Source organism: Neovison vison, chromosome 11 (assembly GCF_020171115.1).
Source record: "Neovison vison isolate M4711 chromosome 11, ASM_NN_V1, whole genome shotgun sequence".
Taxonomy (NCBI): domain Eukaryota; kingdom Metazoa; phylum Chordata; class Mammalia; order Carnivora; family Mustelidae; genus Neogale; species Neogale vison.
Window position 1 is genome coordinate 34144782 of NC_058101.1, and position 20174 is coordinate 34164955.

General features: G+C 45.9%; 1 protein-coding gene across 9 annotated transcripts in view; it reads left to right on the forward strand.

The window, feature by feature from the left end:
- The first annotated feature begins 659 nt into the window (after positions 1-659).
- APBB2 (amyloid beta precursor protein binding family B member 2) overlaps positions 660-20174 on the forward strand; it is a 374503-nt gene continuing 354988 nt past the window's right edge. For 5 of the 9 annotated variants that reach the window (XM_044224322.1, XM_044224331.1, XM_044224328.1 and 2 more), the window contains exon 1: positions 660-830. The gene's annotated coding sequence lies outside the window, so the exon portion shown is untranslated. The remainder of the gene's footprint in view (positions 831-20174) is intronic. The other 4 variants (XM_044224330.1, XM_044224333.1, XM_044224329.1 and 1 more) reach the window with 2 other exon arrangements.

Consider the following 20174-nt stretch of genomic DNA (forward strand, 5'->3'; position numbering starts at 1 on the left):
ACAGTGTCCAGGGCAGAGCACTGATTACCGCTTACTGAGTGTCCATTCTTAGCAGAACTCTGCTTGTCTGCGTACAATTCCAGTTATAGGTAATATTCCCAGTGAAAAGGAAATTGTGCTTTTCCCCGCCCGCAGGTATGTTTCTCCCTTGAGGTCATCTCGCTGTGACTTTCACATCAAGGAATGGTGTGGGGGGGGGGGGCGGAAGGGGGCATATGCCTGGGGTTCCCGATAAGGAGGCAGAAGGAGTTCTCGCCTACAAGTTGCAGCTGGGTGGGTGTGGGCAGTTCTCATCTGGGTACATTTTCCCATTATAAAGGACTGCAGACATGTGGGAGAAAAGACTAGCCAGGGATGAGGTTACCCAACTGCCTTTTGGTGCAGACAGACGCCAGGCCACATGGAGGGGATACCGGGCTGCATCTCGACACCCAGGCCCCCCGCAGCCTCCCTGCCATCTTCCGGTAGGTCCCACAGGGCTCGCAGCCTCTGCCTGCAGGGGTCGCAGTCGGAGCGCGTCCCGCCCCCTCCTCCTCGGCCCCCGCCCCCGGCCCCGCCTTTCTCGCGTTCGGCCCCCGCCTGGCCGGGCCCCTCCAGCCTCTCCTCGCGCAGCCGCCGCCAAAGCCTGGAGAAGTGGAATCTCGCCGGCGCCGCTGCCTGCGCGGGACTCGCGGAGCGGCACTGGGCATGCTCAGTCGCCGGAGCCCGTCCTGGTCTCAAGTAGGAAGCTCGTGCGCTGCACCCGCAGCTGATCCGGGCGCTCCGGGGAAGGCGAGACGGAGCAGAGCCGCCGGGCGCCGGTGCCAGGGCGAGCGCGGCGCGCACCGCCGGTGAGCCTCGCTTTTTTCCTTGCTTTTGCCCTGGACCCCGGGGCGGCCCGGGAGTGCCGGCGAGAGACCCGGGCAGCGGCAGCGGCGTGCGACGAGTGGCTGCGCGCAGCCCCGGCGGCTGCTCCTCTCCTGCCGGCCCCTGGGGCTGCGCGGCCCCGGCCGCCCGCCCCGCCGCAGCCACAGCTGCAGCAGCTGCCACCGCATCTGCAGCGGGCGCCCGTTCCCGAGTCCCGTGCGCCCTGCGCTCGCGTCGCAGGGCCGGCCGGGTGGCACGGCGACTGCGGGCTCACTCCTTGACTTCCATCCCTCTTGCTTCCCGGCGCTCTCTTTCCCTCGGCAGCCCGGGTTTGGCAGGGCCTGGGGCGGGGGAGACGGGGTTGGAGGGGGTGCGCCCGGGCGGGGGCTGCGGAGGGGAAAAGTGAGGGCGGGCGCCGGCGGGGAAGAGCGCACACCCCCTTCCCTGGCACCGGCCTCGGCTGTGCGGTTGGGCTCTCCCTCCCGGGGCGGCAGCGCGCTCCTGCCGGGGAGTTGGAGACGGCGCTGGCTTCTTGGGGGTTCAGACGCTAGCAACCGGGAGATCAAAGGGGGAAAAGTTCATTTCCCCCTCGGAGGCAGAGAGCGTTTTAACTAGAAAATGGCTGTGCGAGGGGGACCGAATGGGGGAAGCCGGCCCTTGGTCCTGAAGGCTCCTGGGCTACCCGCCGGGCGGAATGGAGGGGGTGACGATGGAAATGACATTTGTGCGGTGAAAACAGTGCTGGTGGGAGGCAGGGATGCGGAGTCCCCAAGAAACAATGCGAGGTGGTCTAGAACGCGCTGAAGCTATCTAGAACCGAGGGGGCAGGGGGCGAAGGGCGGAGGGAGTGTGGGACTTGAACTAAACGCAAATAAATGGGAGAAATCAGATTGAGAGTTGTAGCGGTTTTGTAGTCAAGTTCTGCGCACCTGAGAGACACGACTGTCACAAACGTTTTTGGATGGATGGAGTGGTTGGGAGAACCCAGATTGAGAAGAGAGTAAGACACAGTGTCGGCAGCTCCGGCGAGGCTGGGCTTTTTAAGAAGTCCTCAGTCACGGGCTTTCCATCGCGCCTGATGACTTAGGTGAAATACCTGAAGGATTATCGTTAAATGATGCCAGCGGTGCTGTTTCAGTTCCAAGAAATGCGGAAACTTTGCGAGGTTGGCATTGGTTTGTCATTTGTTGTAATATTTAAGTGATTTAAACCAGCACACAGTGGCATCCTGATCTGTTCGGTCTTTGGGTCTCTTAATTTATTTTTTTCTTTCTTCCTAGTCATGGACTTGTATTTCAAATCTTGCCCTCAAATGGCCAGGATAATTAAGGATATCTGATAATGAAGGATATCTGATCATTTAGGATAGCTGGCCTTTCAGGAACATAATCTTTGAAGGGGGATTTCTTTATGAACTTAAGTGGCAGCTTAGTTGTGTTTTCTGTCTGTAGCTTGAAAACAGTGATTGTTAATCAGTTGTTTATCCTAACTTGCAGAATCAGGAATGCACTGATTTGAGGGGTTGGCATTGATGAAATGGCCGAGGAACCTCGTGGTTGGGGGAGATGCTGGGAGAACACAGGTGGCAGTAGAGTACAATGGGCTAGTAGTCAGAACTCCAGGGGAGAAGCAGATTCAAGACTTATGTTGCTGTCCTTTTGTCATCATCACTGTGTGGCCCCCCCCACCTCCCAAATGACTTGGGATCTTCCTAATCTAGGGATGTTCCTAGATATTTGCTCAGAGCCTTTGAAAAAGGACTCCAGACCTTTTTTAGGGAAGGAGTTTCTTGAACTTTTATTCTCTTTTCCAAAGAATACTTCTAACTAGATAATTCACTCCCAAGGAGGCAGCGCACTATTCAGCACTTTCTGAAACTTGTATAAAGCAGTAGTGGAAAACTCAATGAACTGAAGTGTAAAAGACTGGTGCTTTACATTTAACTGGAGTAATATGAATAAGAGACTACAAAATTATTTAAGAAAAGATTACTAAGGGGCACCTGGGTGGCTCAGTTGGTTAAAGCCTCTGCCTTTGGCTCAGGTCGTGATCCCAGGGTCCTGGGATCGAGCCCCGAGTTGGGCTCTCTGCTTAGCAGGGAGCCTGCTTCCTCCTCTCTCTCTCTGCCTACTTGCAATCTCTCTCTATCAAATAAACAAATAAAATCTTTAAAAAATAAGAGTACTAAGTATTGCAAGAATCCACGTGTGCAATGATAACATATTTTAAAACTGTTACTCTTTTTATGTCACGTTTCAGCTTTTTCATGACTGTTTTCTTTTCCTGCCACAAGGAAAACAACAAACATTGAATTCTTTTTTTTTTTTTTCCTGTTACAACAGAAATTAATACTGAAAGGCTTGCCATAATATTAGTACAGGGTTATGCTGATTACTCTGATTCCAGGATATCTAATTTGTCTTTTAAGAAAAATGGAAGGGTTGCCTGGGTGGCTCAGTGGGTTAAAGCCTCTGCCTCCCAGCGTCCTGGGATCGAGCCCCACATCGGGCTCTCTGCTCAGCAGGGAACCTGCTTCCCTTCCTCTCCCTGCCTGCCTCTCTGCCTACTTGTGATCTCTGTCTGTCATGTAAATAAATAAAATCTTTAAAAAAAAAAGAAAAATGGAATGTCGTTTCTCTATCTCCTTCTTAGTTACACCTTAAAATTTTTTTTTTAATTTTAAGTAGGCTTCACACCCAATGTGGGGCTTGAACTCACGACCTTTGAGATCACGATCTGAGCTGAGCTCAAGAGTTGGCGCTTAACTGACTGAACCACCCGGGCACCCCAGTTAAACTTTTAAAATGGACAATACTCTGATGTCATAATGTTGTTCATGACTGTAGGACTTTTAGGAAAGTATTGTAAGAAGGTATTACTAGTTACGTGGGCGATACTTATTTTCCTTCCCCAGGTTAAGGAAACTAGTGTTTGTTCAATGTTTGGTCTCTGTGTCAATCCGATATTAAGCTTCTTACATATATTATGCGTCAGCTTCTTTCACATGAATGTCAGCTTCCCCAGAAAACCCCTCTGGGGTGGTGGACAGTCCTTTGATTGCGTAGCAATATAACTTGAATATCTTATCTGATAAGAGAATATTTTCAGAGGGCTTCATTGTTACTAACTAAGCATTCTCTTGTGAAACATTTTTGATTTGTTATTTGGAATTAGATTTGATTGGAACAGCATGTTTTCAAAATAATTTGAATGTTTTAAAGAATCTTCTGTTTGGATTTAAAAACTGTTTTCGTGCTCATTTATTTTCAACAGTGTTGTGCTACCAACAAAGTACGCTTAAGTGTGAGGAAGATAAGCCCAGATTACCCATTTTATGTTGAATGTGTTATTAATGCATATTCTGTAGGCTGATGGCCTTTCTCTCAGTTGAAATGGTTTTTCAGAGTCAGAGTGACAGATTCTCCATTATAAATAGTCTGGTGGGATTTGGTGGAAAGACCATCAACCAGTAACTCCCAAGACTTGCCTTCTGGGCCAGGTTCTCCTGCTACTTTAACCTGTATAATCTTGGGAAAGTCAGTGTACTTTTCTGGGCCTCAGTTTTTCCATCTGTATAATGAGAGAGTTGCAGTAGAATGGGCTTCTCTTGTCTTATTCCAGGGGTCTGTGATGCAGCCATTGGAGCGGGGCGGGGGGGAGGGGAAACCTTCATTCAGAGCAGTAGAGGAAGCTGATTTTGTGTTTCACTGAGTGTGGCATGTCCCGATTTGAGGAATGTCTTGGTTTCATTTTTTGTTTTTGTTTTGTTTTGTTTTGGCCAAATCTGTACTCCCTTTTAGTTTCTGTTAAAGAATGGTTGTCTATGTAGGAGACAAGGTGAGGATTAGATCTGAATGAAGCACAGTGGATATTCGGAACTGTCATATAGCATCTTCTGAGGGGAGTGTCTGCGCTTGGGCAGGCAGATAAGTTGAGAGAGAAGTCACCACAGGAGCTGCAGAGGAAGGTGTCTTGGGTGCCGGGCCCATTGCTGTGAAATTTTGGCAAGTCTTTTCCATGTCCCTGTCCTCTCTCCTCAGCCCTTGATTAAAAATGAAGCCCTTGGTCTCTGGAATAAAATTCTCCTCATCGTATCATGTTAGCATCCTCCTGTGCTGTGCAGGTGTCCAGGGTGAGCTCCCGCAGTAGCCGGAGTGGTGGCTGGTGGAACACACCCACTCATCTTCCAACAGATTGTGAACTCCCCCCCTCCCCACTTTGGCAAGTGACGATGATGGGGCAGAGAGCAAAGGAAACCCATCCACTTGGGGTTTGGAGTGCACTTTGCTTTCACGATGCTCACAAAACTCAGCGTCATGAACCTTTAAGTGAGGCAGGTGAGCAGACGCGAGTCGTTACCCACATTTTAATAATTGGTAATAAACAGGCAGTGAATCTAGCGCTGCTGATATTAACCAGGCTGCAGGGTTGCTGGGCGTCTGCTGCGGGGGGCGGGGGGGGCAGTAACTCCCAACATGAAGGGAGAGCGAAAGAGAAGCAGGACACAGACGGTAGACGACAGTCAACCCCAAGTTGGCAATAAGTAAGAAGCCTGTAGAAGTTTAAAAGTATTAGAGGCCTTAGAGTGTAGACTCGCTGGAAACACTTCCTTTCTGCATAACCTTATTTCCATAACGGTTGAGTCTTAACCTGGTCTTCTCAGTGTTGAATAGATGCCAGGACAGGCATGACTTTTGTTGTCAGGAGGAGAGTCTCCGTGTATAATTTATTGGTACGTAAAATGTACAGACTTATACGGACAAAGATGGGAAGAGACCGTGGGAAAGATAAGGGGTGCGGGACTATGGATTAAGGTGTGTCTTCATTTCTTAATGATTTCACAGTGGTTATAGATAAGGGGACCCATTCTTTCCTCTGGCCCCTGTGGAAATCTTGCAGAATTTTGTCTGCTAGGTGATAGCTGCGGTTTTTAAAGTGTAACTCTACTGGAAAGTATGCTTTAGGAATGCGGAGAGTGGGAGGACAAGTAGTTTTGTTTGTGTTTTTCTTTTAAAGTGGACTAAAAAGAATGCAGTTCTGTAGCTGAGCTAGAAGTGCGCACTTTGGAGGATGAGGTTGGAGAGGACTTGTAGACAGCTCTGGAGAGTGAAGGGAAATGCTATTTTTTTTTTTTCTTTTTTAAAAAATTTACGTATCTTTAATTAATGCTATTTTTGAAGAAGGAAGTCTTGGTTGGCATCCCAGTGCTATAGGATGGAACCTTTCCCAAATTGCTGCCCTATACATCAGATTTTAGTTTCTACACAATTTAAAAGTGCAAAGCACAATATTAGGCCCATGGGCCATTGTCCGTTGGTGGTGTGCTTGCTGTTCTTATCAAAATAATAATGATGGTGATGTAGTGAATATTTTGTAAGTGTGTCCAAAGTAGATGTATCCTTTTTCCTCTGAGACTATACTCTTCCGATCTGGGGTAAGATTTCTTTTATGAATTGGTGGGAATATTTTTATTTGGCAGGTTAATGGTCCATGAAATTGATAAGTCTGGGAAGCCAGGCCTGAGATGTTGAGAGCCGTGCCCTTGGGATAGAGTGAGTGGTGGAGACCAGGCCAAACCGGAGATTACGGGTGGGCTGATGGGGCCTCTGGGCCTTCCAGGAATGTAGGGTCACTGGTATAGACTCAGGGTCTGAGGAGCTTAGGAGAAGCTAATTCTGAAAGCACTCTGGGAACCGGCCGATATTTTTGAATTATAGCCCAAGAATGTCAGTGCAAGTGCCAAAATGAAAGATGAGGGTCGGAGAGAGCAGAAAGGACAACTGATTGAAATGTGAATTTCAGCAGGCAAGGCTGCAAATTGACAGATCTTGGTGTTGGTTTCTTTGCATGCAGGCCTCTTTCTGCCAAGTCAGCACGCTTTAGCAATTTGGGGTTGGTGATTCTAGGAGATACTGATGGAGTCAAGGCCATAGAACCACAGCTTGGTTTGGACCCTTGCAGTATCATGTCTTCCAGAGGAAGCCTTGATAAATCGCTGGAGGAAGCTTGAGAATAATTTGATCATGCAATTGCAAACCCAAAGTATTTCTGTGTTATAAATAGTAGGTTTAGAGAATAATATATTTTCAGGTAATATTTTAAAAATCTATGCTTAATGATATCTGGATATTGGGGATCATGATGATAATATATTATTAACGTAATTATGGGGCTCTTACTTTGTGCTAAGAGCTTTTTTATTGCTATTGCCCTATTTAATTGTTACAGAACGCTCTGATGCGGTTCCCATTTTAGAGACAAGGAAACTGAGGTCCCTTTCACTAAAGCCTTTACAGTAAACTGTGATGCTTCCTTGGTAACTGTACTCAGTATGGAGGTGCCCATGGGTTGCTGAGGGACCGATAGGAGACAGAAATAACACTTAGTAATTAAGGGTCAACTGTATGCCTCGTAAACAAGAAACATTTCACTTCCTCCCTATCTCCTCTCTTATGAGTGAGGAACTTTCCTAAATTCACTATTTGGGGAAAAGGTGAAAATTTCACCCTTCATCCATTTCAAAATGGACGTTAACGAAATCCACATACTTAGTGATTGAATTACTTCCTTCATATTATGGCTCCAGTGTGCATTTCTTTGCATGCGAACACACATCGAGTAGCAGAAAGTCCAAATATCATTTCTAAATATGTCTGAAACTAGGCGTTGCTGTGTAACCTCTCTGGACAGATTGCAGTCTAGAATGTTCCTGTTGTAAATAAAATACCCCAGGATCTGATTTGTTGTCATGTGCCAACCATGAGGCAATGCAAGGATGACAGAGGCTTCCGATGACTGGAAAAAGGTGAAGTGAGGGTTCCCAGGCTTCTCAGCTTGCCTGTGGCTGACTGGAGGCTTCTGACTGCCAGAGTGATGGGTCTGGAGGGCGAGCCTCAGCACTCCGGCTGATGGTGCGTCTCCTTGGGAGCATCCGGCTGGCTCCTGGGGGCTGGTTCTCTTCTTTCCTTCTGATCTGCATTTGATTTCCCAAGTGGACTTCTGTCCTAGGCCAGAGAGTCAGTGGCTCTGCTGATTTACTCAAGGCAGTACTGTTTGTCAGTGGGAAGGAATAAAATAGCATTTTTTTAGCGTGAGTTCGATTTCTTGAGTTGGTTTTTTCCTAAGTGAACTAATATGAAATTTCTGAACCTAACTGAAGATTGGTCTGGACTCACAGGAGTATAGACACTTATTTATTTATTTATTCATTTATTTGAGAAAAAGGGAGAATGACAGCATGAGCACAATGTGGGGGAAGGCAGAGGGAGAAGCAGGCTTCCCACTGAGCAGGGAGCCCACCATGGGGCTTGATCCCAGAACCCTGGGATCATGACCTGAGCCAAAGGTAGATTCTTAACTGACTGAGCCACTCAGGTGCCCCAGGGGTACAGATAATTTGAGAAGCAATGGTTCAACCTCAGATTCTTCTAATATCTCACCAGAATCTCTTCTTCTCTCCAATACCCAAGCTTTATTTATTTACGCATTTTTCAGATCGTGAGTGAAGACAGATAGACGTTTTGGTGACAACAAGAAACCTTAGCTTCATTTGTTCCTGCCCTTGTCTAGCAAATGTTTGTTGAGCACATACTTTGCAAAGTTCAGGCAGAGAGGAATGTACCAGAGCACTGATGATAAGGTATGGCGGTAGATGCGTGTGAGGTCTGAGCGAGTGGAGAGAAGGAAGGCTGTTCTCGCTCCGTGGGAGTTGAGAGGCCTCACAGAACAGGAGATGTGGCAAAGGACTCCTGTACAACCCCACTACAGTATACCCTTTGGCTGACTCCTTTTCCATTTTTCCTTCCCTCCATAGAGCTGCTATAGCCCATTTTTTCTATCCAGCCCTGGGGATTTGCCACTCCTTCCAAAGGGGACCTAGAGATTTGGCCTTTCAGATCTCTCTAGCTGTGGTTTTCGAAGAGGAAGGGGGGGGCAGTTGTTCTGCCCAGGGACTTTTGTCAATTTTGGAGACATTTCTGATTTCATGACTGTGGAAGGAGTCCCGCTGGCATCTAGTGGGTAGAGGCCAAGGATGCTTGTAAATATCCTACAGTAAATGTAGGCACAAGACAGTCCTGTGGGGAAGGAGTAGGATTTGGTGGTTAAGAGCCAGACTCTCAGGGTTCCAGTATTGCTCTGCAATTTAATAGCCATATGACTGGGGACAGCAGAAGTACAGAATTCCAGGTGGGGAACAGAAATGACAGTGCTTTAGTTTCCTTATCCATAAGTAGAGATACTATATATGAAGTGGTTGTTAAGAGGATTTCATGTATTAATTTCTGAACATAATAATGAGTAATACGTGGCATAAAGTTAGATCTTAACTGTTACTATTTTTTATTTTAAGCAAAAACTTTAACTTTTGACTCCAGAGAGCATGAGTTCAGAGAATCCAGGGGACTTGAGTTTGTGGCTGTGGCTCTCAGGAGGCTTTGGTGTAAGCATTGGCTACTGTTTTTGTTTCTCTAGTTCCTTTTCATCTATGGGTTTTATTTTGCACTGTTTCCTTCTCTTGATTCTAGGGCCTTCGATAGCTTTGTCTTTCATCCCTTTTTCCCAGGGACCCAAATTCATGCCCTTAATGAACCTTTCCCTGGAGGGCTGAGAAATATATTTATGATTTTCCTTAGCTCTGTCTATTTTGGGAATGGTGAGAAAACAGGAAGCAGGTCAGGGGAGAGCTGCCTTCCTTCCTGATTGTCACAGCTCCCTTCTCTATAAAATTCCTTGCAAGATTGAGAGGCAGGTGGTACTGCCTGCTTAGTAACTGACTCTTCCCTCTACGCCCACCAGCTCCAGCCCCAAGTTAGGTGCCTACTCCTTCCAAAATACCCTGTAATTGGGTCACAACATCTGCCTACTTGAAATCATTTCTAAAAACCAAAGCAGAGAGGCAGGCTTGTGTCAGTGGGATTTAAAACGTCCTGGTCCTCTCCTCTCCTTCAAGGTTCTAGGGCTGTTCTGACAACAAAAAGGAGAGCAAACTTGTTATCTTAGTTAGGTGGCACTGTCTTTGTGGCCTAGAACTGGGTCTTCCTTTTTGCTTGCAAAAGTGCTCAAACCATGCTCCTGGCCAGCTTTCCCTGGGAAGGTGGGCTGGTGGCCTCCACTCAGCAGATCACATTTACTGTCACATTTTCTTTTTTTAAAGATTTTATTTATTTATTTGACAGACAGAGATCACAAGTAGGCAAAGAGGCAGGCAGAGAGAGAGGAAGGGAAGTGGGCTCCCTGCTGAGCAGAGAGCCCAATGCGGGGCTCCATCCCAGGACCCTGGGATCATGACCCGAGCCGAAGGCAGAGGCTTTAACCCACTGAGCCACCCAGGCGCCCCAACATTTTCCCAACAGAATTGACTCGTGAAGATTTTCCTTCTGTGTTTTGAATGGTATCAACAGACTAGAGAAAAATGAAGACATTCAGTCTGTCCTAAGCTCTCTGGTTCCTTCCCCATGACACGGTCATCTCGTCCCTGAATGAGAGTGGTGGCCTCTCAGTGGCCTCCTGGCCTGGCCGGCTCCATTCATTCAGTCTGGCTTCCGAAGCACTGGGCGCCGTTCCAGCTGCGGCCTGTGGAAACGGACTAGGGCGGAAACTGACCAGGATAGCCCTGGTTTCTGCCTGCCTGAAGCTGTCTGTCTGTCTGTAGGGAAGCACTGGCCGCTGAGATAAAAGGTGCCGTGTGCTACCAGGCAGGGAGGCGGGAAGTACTCAGCCCTCCCTGATCAGCATCTGCCTTGGCTGGGGGTGTGTGTGGGGCAGTGTCAGGCAAGGCGTCCAGGGAGAAGGGATGCTCGGTGTGTCCCACAGCGTGCCTGGCACCTCCATCTGTGCAGGGGGTAGGTAAGCTCCCTCTTGGAGCCCCGCTGTTGCTGCTAGCCAGCCTCCCTGCCTTCCCCCCACTATCACCTCTCATCAGGTTATCTTCTCTGTGGCCTCTCTGTTTATTCTCTGCACTGCCTCGGAGGTGATCTTCTGGAATCCTCTGCAGGTCTGGGCATGCCCATCCCAGCCTCCAGGGGCTCCTCGCTGCCCTCGAGATGAAGCGCCCGCCTCTTGGCTTCGCCCCGGTACCTTCATGATCTATGTTGCTCTCCATGTCGTGCTTTGAGCTCAGCCATGCTGTTCTGACAACACGCCTGGCTTTCTCTGGCCTTCAGGCTTTATCCTCCTGTCGCATTGCCTGCAGCCATCCTTACTGTCTGTGTATTCGTCACTTGCTTGACTTTTTTCCTCCTTCAGGAAGTAGCTTCGTTGTCATGCTCCTCAGTGTGTGTCTGAATGACCTGAGGGCTTGCTACAACATGTGCATTGCTGGCCTCACCCCCAGAATTTCTGATTCGCAGGACTGTGTGGCGCGATCAAAGTTTGCACGTCTAACAGTGTCCTGTGGGATGCTGATGCTGTGGGTCTGGGGAGCACACTTGGAAGACCACTGGGTACCTGGTTACCCAGAGCAGGGTGACTTTCTAGCCTCCAAGGGGAGCAGCTCACATCCCTCTTCCATCGGACCCTTGCTGTCCCACTTACTTCTCGGGCTTCTCTTCTAGTCTGTAAGCCCCTTGAGGAATGACACTTTTACGTCTTCATCTTTATGCTCCCAGTGCTTACAGATCCTGGATGTTCAATAAACGTTTATCAAAGAATGAATATATGAATGAAAAATAACTATTGTTGGAGGCTTTAAAAATTTTTTTTTATTTGTTTGAGAGAGAGAGAGAAAGTGCACGAGTGGGAGGGAAGGGCAGAGGGAGAGGGAGAAGCAGAATTCCCTCTGGGCAGGGAGCCCAACGCATCTCGATCCCAGGACCTGGAGATCTTGACCTGAGCCCAAGGCAGATGCTTAACCGACTGAGCTACCCAGGCGCCCCCATCAGAGGCCGTAATAAATGTGCACGAGAATGTTTTTCGCAGCTAGTTTTTCTGATAGTTTATCCCCAGTTGTGATGGTATAGCTAGGTGTATCTAGGCTTATGACATGATGTTGGTGAGATCCGCATGAGTTTGGTTAATATAAGAGCCAGTTAGCTGTGTGGTTTTGTGTCCAAATTCTAGAAAGGCAGGGGAGGAGCTCATATTAAACTCATTACAGTTTCTGGAATGACTCAAAAATACATCGGTTTTTAAATAGTGGCTTGCTATGAAAATATGTGTCCAAGAGAAATGCAGTTGTCATATAATTTAGCAGCATAGCATAACCATGGCCTTTTTATTTGAAATAATAAATCTTATTGAACTGATAGGAAATGTAACCAGATGTTTAAGTCATTGTTTCTCCAAGTCAGAGGGAGGGATAGCTAGACCACTTGCCTGTACTAACACCATCTGTTTATTGAGCACCTAGCACGTGCCGCTGGCCCTAGGGTATGGCAGTGAGTCAAACACTTCAACTTTCCTGGTGGGAGGTACCACGAAGAAGTCAGAGATGTGTGATGTCCTGCAATGCGCCCACTGGGTTCCTTCAGATCAAGTGAGTAAGTGATTCTTAAGCTGAGTCCCAAGTGGCAGGAAGTGATGGCTGTGTCCAGATCATGACATGGAGAGGAGCAATTTAAGGCCACAAGAATGGTACCAAGGACCTAACTTTAAAACACCTCTTGGAGGAGTCCTAATGCCCCTCTCGTTTTGAAGACTGGATAGATGATGCCTTATCATTGCACCTGCGTACCCAGATCTGGGCTCTAAGCTGGCCTCCCTAGCATCCGAAGCAGAACTTCACAACAGGGGTTCACTGAATCCCAAGTGACTGGAAATATGTTGGGAATAAAGGCTTCTTCTGACAAGTTCAGAAAACTGCACGTACTTTCTCTTTACATCAACATATCCAGGAAGTCCGACTGGAAAGAAACTTCATTTAATGCAGCATTTGCCCGGGGTGGGGCAGTGGGGGAGCATATTTTTCAGAGTCTCCCATGAGCTGGTGTTCCCATTTGGACACCTTGGATGACCAGCTCTAAAGGTGCTGAAAAGAACGTTTCACGTGATGCAGACTTTTCTCTCCTCTTCATGTCCCACTCTTAACCTCCGGGGACTTCGGGTGTTGAAGAGAAGGCAGAGGCAGGATTTCTTGTATTGGTTCTCCACAGGCCTTGTGCTCCGTTGTCAGTCCCGTTGACTTGGGTGCAAAGACAGGTGGCATTTAGAGCCTGAGAGACCATCGCTCATTTGCTGTCTTCAAGGAGGAGCTGGCTAGAGGCTCACATGGGACGCAAGCTGTTTCTGCACAGGCCTTAAGCCTCAGTTCCTCTAACAGAGAATGGTTTCTGTTTGAAGTGTTCATATTCTGACTTTGTTCTATCTTCTTTTGGTGTGTAAACATTGCTTTGGGTGTCAGCTGACCCTAAGTTAAGGAAGGGGAGAGGACTGACCTGTTTGGGGTTCCTAAGGGCAAGCCTTATGTAGGAATGATTAACTTGGGTTGGACACTATATACTGAGTTTTTGCTGATGTTGTGCAATCTTAATCTCAACCTAAAAAATACTGGCATTTAGATTTCCTTTCAGTTGACCCGTGTTAAGTTTTGGCCCTTCCTGAAGTCAGAGTGGATGTTTTAGTGTCTGTTAATTTTGAAATTGTATTCTTTGTTAGTCTTTATGGGTCTAGTTTGACAAAGCCAGCCAGGAAAGGTTCAAGGTGGGGCAAGCTCCCTGAGAGTTTCATTTAAGGGAAATCATGGGATGAGTCTTCATAAAATAATTCAGAGTAAACGCATTTGGGTCGGTTACCAGGGTTGGAAGGAGGCCCCATCATGGGCTACTGAATTTTTTTTTTTGTGCTTGGGGCAGTTTCTAGAAAGATGCATCAAGGCCTAACTGAGAATAGGTTAAAGAAGCTGGATCTAAGAATTTGGAATGACTAGTCCTTTTGGGTCCTCCGTATTGGGGTTCTCTGTTTCCATGGGTTCCGTTCTCCCTACGTGAAACAGGAAATTCAGTATGAGTGGTGGGTATGCTGAATACTATTACTGTGGAGGGGCTGTCTGTTTCTGCAGTGATGTAGTATCCCGAAAGCCCCCATTCAAGTTGAATGTATTCCAGTGATTTGAGCAGAAAATGTGTGAGGAGTGGTGGAATGAAGGTAACACTCCCTGCTCTTATTCATGGGATCTAGCAATTGGGTCAGTGTCATTTTCTAAAAATGTCTTTTTTCTAGGACTTGAGGTTATTTCTACTAAAACAAATACAGGAAGTCTGGCATCCCATCAACTGAGGTATAATTGTCTCCCGATCAAAGTCATCCCCTCCTGACTTGAGTTTTATTTCATCTGAAATCATTTTCCTCTACTGTTACTAGATCCTGCTGTTTTATATATTATATATATATTTTACAAGCCACAAGTAGAAACGAGAAACAAAAATAAGATGTGGAGTTTTATTAAATTTTATATGTTTCCCCCCATAGTTCTGAGACCATGTGTATTGCAAGAAAAATCAATATTAAAAAAAAAAAAAACTGGGGAAGATGTTGATTTGTGGCATTATTATTTTTATTTCCTGGGAAGAAAACAGGATTTTCATTAGATGTCGTTATGCTGTTTTCCATTGAGAGAGATAACAGTGGGATGGATGGCCACATTTTTGCTTAACATTTAAATGGTGTTTGTATTTGTGTCTTCTTTCTACCATGGGAGAGCTTGGTAGATCCAGGTTTTCATGAAAGCACGTTTATTTTTCCTTGGTGTTGACCTTGGGAGTTAATTTTTGAAAAGCTTGAAGGTGTATCATTTTGATGGATGGTTAAGTTAAAGGATACTCAATACTATGTAATTATGCAGATTTCATTTACATAAAGCAAACGATGACGAGAGAATGAGTAGAAGGGAAAACGGAGTGCCTCTGCTGTGGGGTTGTGGATGATTTTGTTGGCTTTCTCATTCTTCTTCCTAACCGTCACTAGGGTTTTTATATTCTTCTAGCAAGTAGTAAAAGGGAAAGAAGAATTTCTCACACGTTCATTTTTATGTCCTCTAGAGGTTGTGCATTTCAGGGTGTTTCTTCAAGGAGACTAACTGGGAACAAAAAAGAACTGGCATTATGCTTAGTAAAATCAGCCAATTACAAGGGGACAGGTGTCGTATGAGCATGTTTATGATACCCAGAATGGTGTAATTTGTAGAGACGGAAAGTAGAAAGGTGGTTTCCAGGGACTGGGGGGAAGGGGAAGAGGGGATTTATTTCATTTTATTATTTATTTATTTTTTAAAGACTTTTTTTTTTATTTGAGAGAAAAAGACAGAGATGGAGGAGAGCATGAGCGGGGGAGGAACAGAGAGAGAGGGACCAGCAGACTCCACACTGAGCACAGAGCACTACACGAGGCTGGATCCCACAACCCTGAGACCATGACCTGAGCTGAAACCAGGAATCAGATGCCCAACTGACTGAGCCACCCAGGTGCCCAATGGACTGAGCCATCCAGGCACCTGGGAATGGGAATTTAGTGTTTCATGGATCCAGAGTATGATTTGGGGAAGATGAAAAAGTTAACATGCAGGGTGGTGAGGGCCGTACCACAGTGTGAATGTACTTAATGCCACCAAACTATCAAGCTAAACGTGGTTAAAATGGCGAATTATATGTGTATTTTACCACAGTAAAAAGAAAAAAAAAAGCTTAACCAAAAAAAGAGAGAGAGAGAGAGAACTGCTATGAGAGAAGACCATGTCCTCTCATGAGACTGAAGCTGCTCTGGGCGTGGCACCTGCCACAGGGGCTGAAGCTCTGAGGGGTGCTGAGGGCACAGACCCCAAGAGCTTGGGGGGGGGTGAGTATAGGTGTCACTCAACCTGAACTTGATACCAAGCTCTTGCCTTTCCAAAAGGTTTCATTTATGAGAGATGAACACTGATGCAAGACAAGTTTGAAATTGTGAATTGGGTGTGCTTTATGTAGGGCAAAGTTTTGGCCATATTTGTTACTGACTTCTACTTTGGAAATGAAACAGTTTGGTAAAAATTAAGGTTCATTTGAATGTCCTCCAAAACGGTGGCACTTTCCCCATTGATTTTGTTGAGTGTTTTCTCAAAGCAAAGTGCCTGCGTCGCCTAACTTTTCTTTTGTTGCATCCATGTTGTTCTAAAGAGATCATAGACTTTAGGTCTGGACAGGACCAAGTTTCAGTTTGGGCCCTGCCCTGGGCAGGTGGTGTAGGTGGGTGCTCTGCCTGGGCCACAGTTTCTCCATCTGTAAAATGTCTAGAACGATACCTCCCTGGTTAAGAGAATTTACTGGGATAACTTGTGAAAATGCCTGCCACTCTCTTGATTACTGGTGGTTGAAACGGTCAGTAGGTTGACCAGATGTCCTAGATCAACCCCACATTGTTTTATAGAAGATGGTCCTTGATGATCAAATTGACAGACTTTTCAGAATTAAAATATTTATTTATTTTTTAAAAAAAGATTTACTTATTAGAGAGTATGTGCACAAGCGGGGCGGGGTGCAGAAGGAGAGGAACAAGCAGACCCTCTGCTGAGTGGGCCTCGATCCCCAGACCTTGAGATCATGACGAAGTCAGACACTTGACCAACTGAGTCACCCAGGCACCCCTAAAATATTTGAAAGGATAGTTCTTTTAGAAAAGGCAAATGGAAAGATGGTTATAATTGGTAGCAAGTTTTTAATGCTTTATATTCAACTACATATTCTTGGTTTTTATTGGTACCTCATGCCGTGTTTGTATTCTCCTCAGAGAATGTGAATGATAGTCCCTCCGTGTGTTTGAGACCTCTTACAGTTTGATAGTCTTGGAAAGCCCTTGGATTGGGCTTTGATCCTGGCTCTGTCTCTGTCAGCACAGTGACCCTGAACAAGTTACCTCTTTTTCCTCACCTGTGGGAGGAGCCCATAGAAATTATGAGGGTTGATGTTCAATTGAGCACTTACTGGGAGACAGTGGTCACTGCGGTAGATGGGTTATGTGGAGGGCATCATTTGGTTCCACACCTCTAGGAGGAAGCTGCTGTAATTATTCTCCAGTGTGAGTGGGGAAGCTGAGGCTCACCAGTGTCCGAGGGCACACAGCTAGAGCAGGTGATAGGACTGAGCTGAATGTAGATTCTGAGGCGAGAACTTAGCACTGGGGAAGGCACTGGGTATATGTGAATGCTACGTGCACGTGTGTGCACACACTCATAGACACCGTGCGCCCTTAAATTAGTATTTCCCTAAGATGCAAGAGCTATTGGATTATGAAATTTGGAATTCCCTAGGAGGGTAGAGAGTATCTAAGGACCATTTGGTGTGAGAAAGCTCATGTCAGAAGCACAAATTGTGTTTGGTTGTGATTGTAGCTGCTTTGCATTTATTTTTTCTTGTTGCCTTTTTAAAAATTTTTTATTTTTATTTGTCAGAGAGAGAGAGAGAGAAAGAGAGCGAGCACAAGCAGGCAGAGGGAGAGGGAGAAGCAGGCTACCCGCTGAGCAAGGAGCCCTGGGATCATGACCTGAGGCAGCAGCTTAACCGACTGAGCCACCTAGGCACCCTCATTGCCTTTTTAAACCAAGAAAATTTCTATATTCCCTGTAAGGTTGACATACACTTTTAAAGGATGTAATTGGGATTTTACTGTTTTTCTTTTGGGAAAAATCAGTTATTTCTCTAATCATTAAGCATCCTGTCCTGAGAATAATTACAGAGGATAAGCTCCAGCCACCGGGGGTGAGCAACTGGCGGTCTTGAAATGTTCTGTAAATATATTAGTCTGAAAATTGCATTTTAATGTGGTATACTAGTAAAATAGAATTTGACTTGCTGAATTATTCCATGTTAATAATGATCTTTTTCTAAGGAAGGCTGTTACTTTTTTTGTTTTAAATGGGGTCATTGATGGGGCACCTGGGTGGCTCAGTGGGTTGGGTCTTTGCCTTCAGCTCAGGTCATGATATCAGGGTCCTGGATCGAGCCCCGCATCGGGCTTTCTGCTCAGTGGGGAGCCTGCTTCCCCCTCTTCTCTCTGCCTGCCTCTCTGCTTACTTGTAATCTTTCTGTCAAATAAATAAAATCTTTAAAAAAAAAATAAATGGGTCATTGATATCTTCCAAAATAAGTGAACTGTCCTTTGGGATAACCTGTTAGTATTTCCACTTCTATTTGAGTCTGGAAAACTGATGGAATACAAGAAAGCAGATGGAATTTCAGGTCAAGACTTTGATTTTAGGAAATGTCATTTTTTCAACAGTGTGCTTTGACTAGCTTTGGCTCACAGTACATCCTGACTTAGATGCTATATTTTAATATGAAAATGAGTTATGGCAGCTTACATGGTCTTCATCATAATCTAGGTGATGCTAGCAAAAGGTATTCATTAGTTAACAATGACGCCTTCCAATAAAACCATTGCAAAAGTAATTTCTGAGTAGTGGGTTGGTTGACAGTTATGTGTGCCAGAGATTTTTTATCATGTTTATTTCAAGATCCGAATTCTGAATTAACCTGTATGGGAGGTTTCTTGTTGCTTCCCTAGCACACAGAGAAAATCAGGCTGCCACTGTGTGGTGGACATATTTCTCATGATTAATAGAGGAGCAAAATATAGTTGATACAGAATGAATGTGCAAGTTTGACACTAGACTTTGGAATAAGAGAGGCTATCAATGGGAGAAACTAGAAACTCCCATTTACTTGAAGAATTGTGTACTTTGTTTATGTTTTCCTTGAAGGCTAATTTTGATTAATCAAAATGTGAAGGTTGCATGTAATCTTAAACTGTTAATTATAGACCCCAGGGAATCATTAGCTTTCAAAAGAAGTGGGCACATCTGTTAGAGTGTTAAAAAGAAAATAAATATCAAACAGGTCACTGTTGTACAGTATTGTTTAATTATTTTTCATTGGTCAAAACTCCCAAGGTATTGCCTTAAATGGATAAAATGGAGGTATGTAATAAATTACTTGAGTGGTAGGGAAGCAGATTATGTAAGTACTTGAAGTTTTTCTCGCCTATTAACTGGCTTCCACTCTAGGGAAATACTTGCTTTTTCATGATAAAATTTCTCATGTACTTAAAGTGTGCTTACATTTTTGGTTGTGCCCCCTTTACTTCGTATGGAAAAAAAACCCCTGAATCTCAAACCTCCCACTGCTCCTTGTTCAGAGGAGTGATTTGGGAACTAGCCAATCTTGCATCAGCAAAGAGGGTAACTGGTTAGAGAAACGGGGTCATTTCTGTACATCTTTGGAATCAGTCCTATACAGGCTGTTACGGGTTGAATTGTGTCATTCTCCCCCTGGCCCCTGCCTTCGCTCCTACCTCCCTACCCCCCTACCTTTGCTCCCACCCCAGGGTTTATTGAAGTCCTAACCCCTGGTACCTGTGAGTTTGACCTCACATGGAAAAGGGACTTTGAAGACCTCATCCTGTTAAGATGAGGTCATACAGGAGTATGGCAGGCCCATAATCCATTATGACTGGTGACCTTGAGAAGAGGGAAATTTGGACACAGACCAAAGGGAGAAAGCCGTGTGATGATGGAGGTACAGAGAGGTGGAAGGAAGGGGCCATGTGAAGGTGGGGGCAGCCTGGAGTGATGTTGCTACAGACCAAGGGATGCCCGAGGCCTCCAGCAGCTGGAAGACGCAGGGAAGGACCCTCTCCTTTGGAGGGAGCGGGGGCCAGCCAACACCATGATAGCGGAATTCTAGCCTCTAGTACTGTTGAGACAGTTAATTCCTGTTGTGTTCAGCTTCCCAGTTTGTGGTTGTTCCAGCCACAAGAAGCTGCAGGAGGATCAGACCTCCCGAGTTTGAATCCGGGCTTCACATTCTAATGCTCTGGTTGATCTTAGGCAAGTTATTGGCGCTTTCAGTGCCTTGGTTTCCTCATCTGTGCAACAGGACTAAAAAGAGTACCCTCCTCATGTAGTTGTTTTGAAGATAACACTGGTATGATTCTTTAAATAATGCTATTATATGTAAAGAATATGTAAAGAATACAGTCAGTTCAAAGCCATAAGTGGTTTTGGACCATTCAGCAAATATCCGCTGAGCTTCCTTTGTCACAGCAGGCCCCGAGCTAGACAGTGAGGATGAGCCAAGCAGATGGGGTCTCCGCCCTTCCAGATCCTTCAGGTGATCCTTCCCTCTCTTAACGTGAAGAAGAAAGGAAAGCGAGTTTCATGTGGCATCTTTATGGGCAAGAACTGGGACCTCAGAGAGTCTAGCGCAGAACCTGCCTACTGGGCTGGCAGTGAACTTGGGAGCCACATTGCCTGGCGTCAAATTCCGGTGCTTGCTAGCTCTCACCTTGGGCCATGATAGAATTTTTAACTTTCTCTGTTTCCACATCTGCAAAATGGGGACATACTGGAATCCTCCCTAATGAGGTTA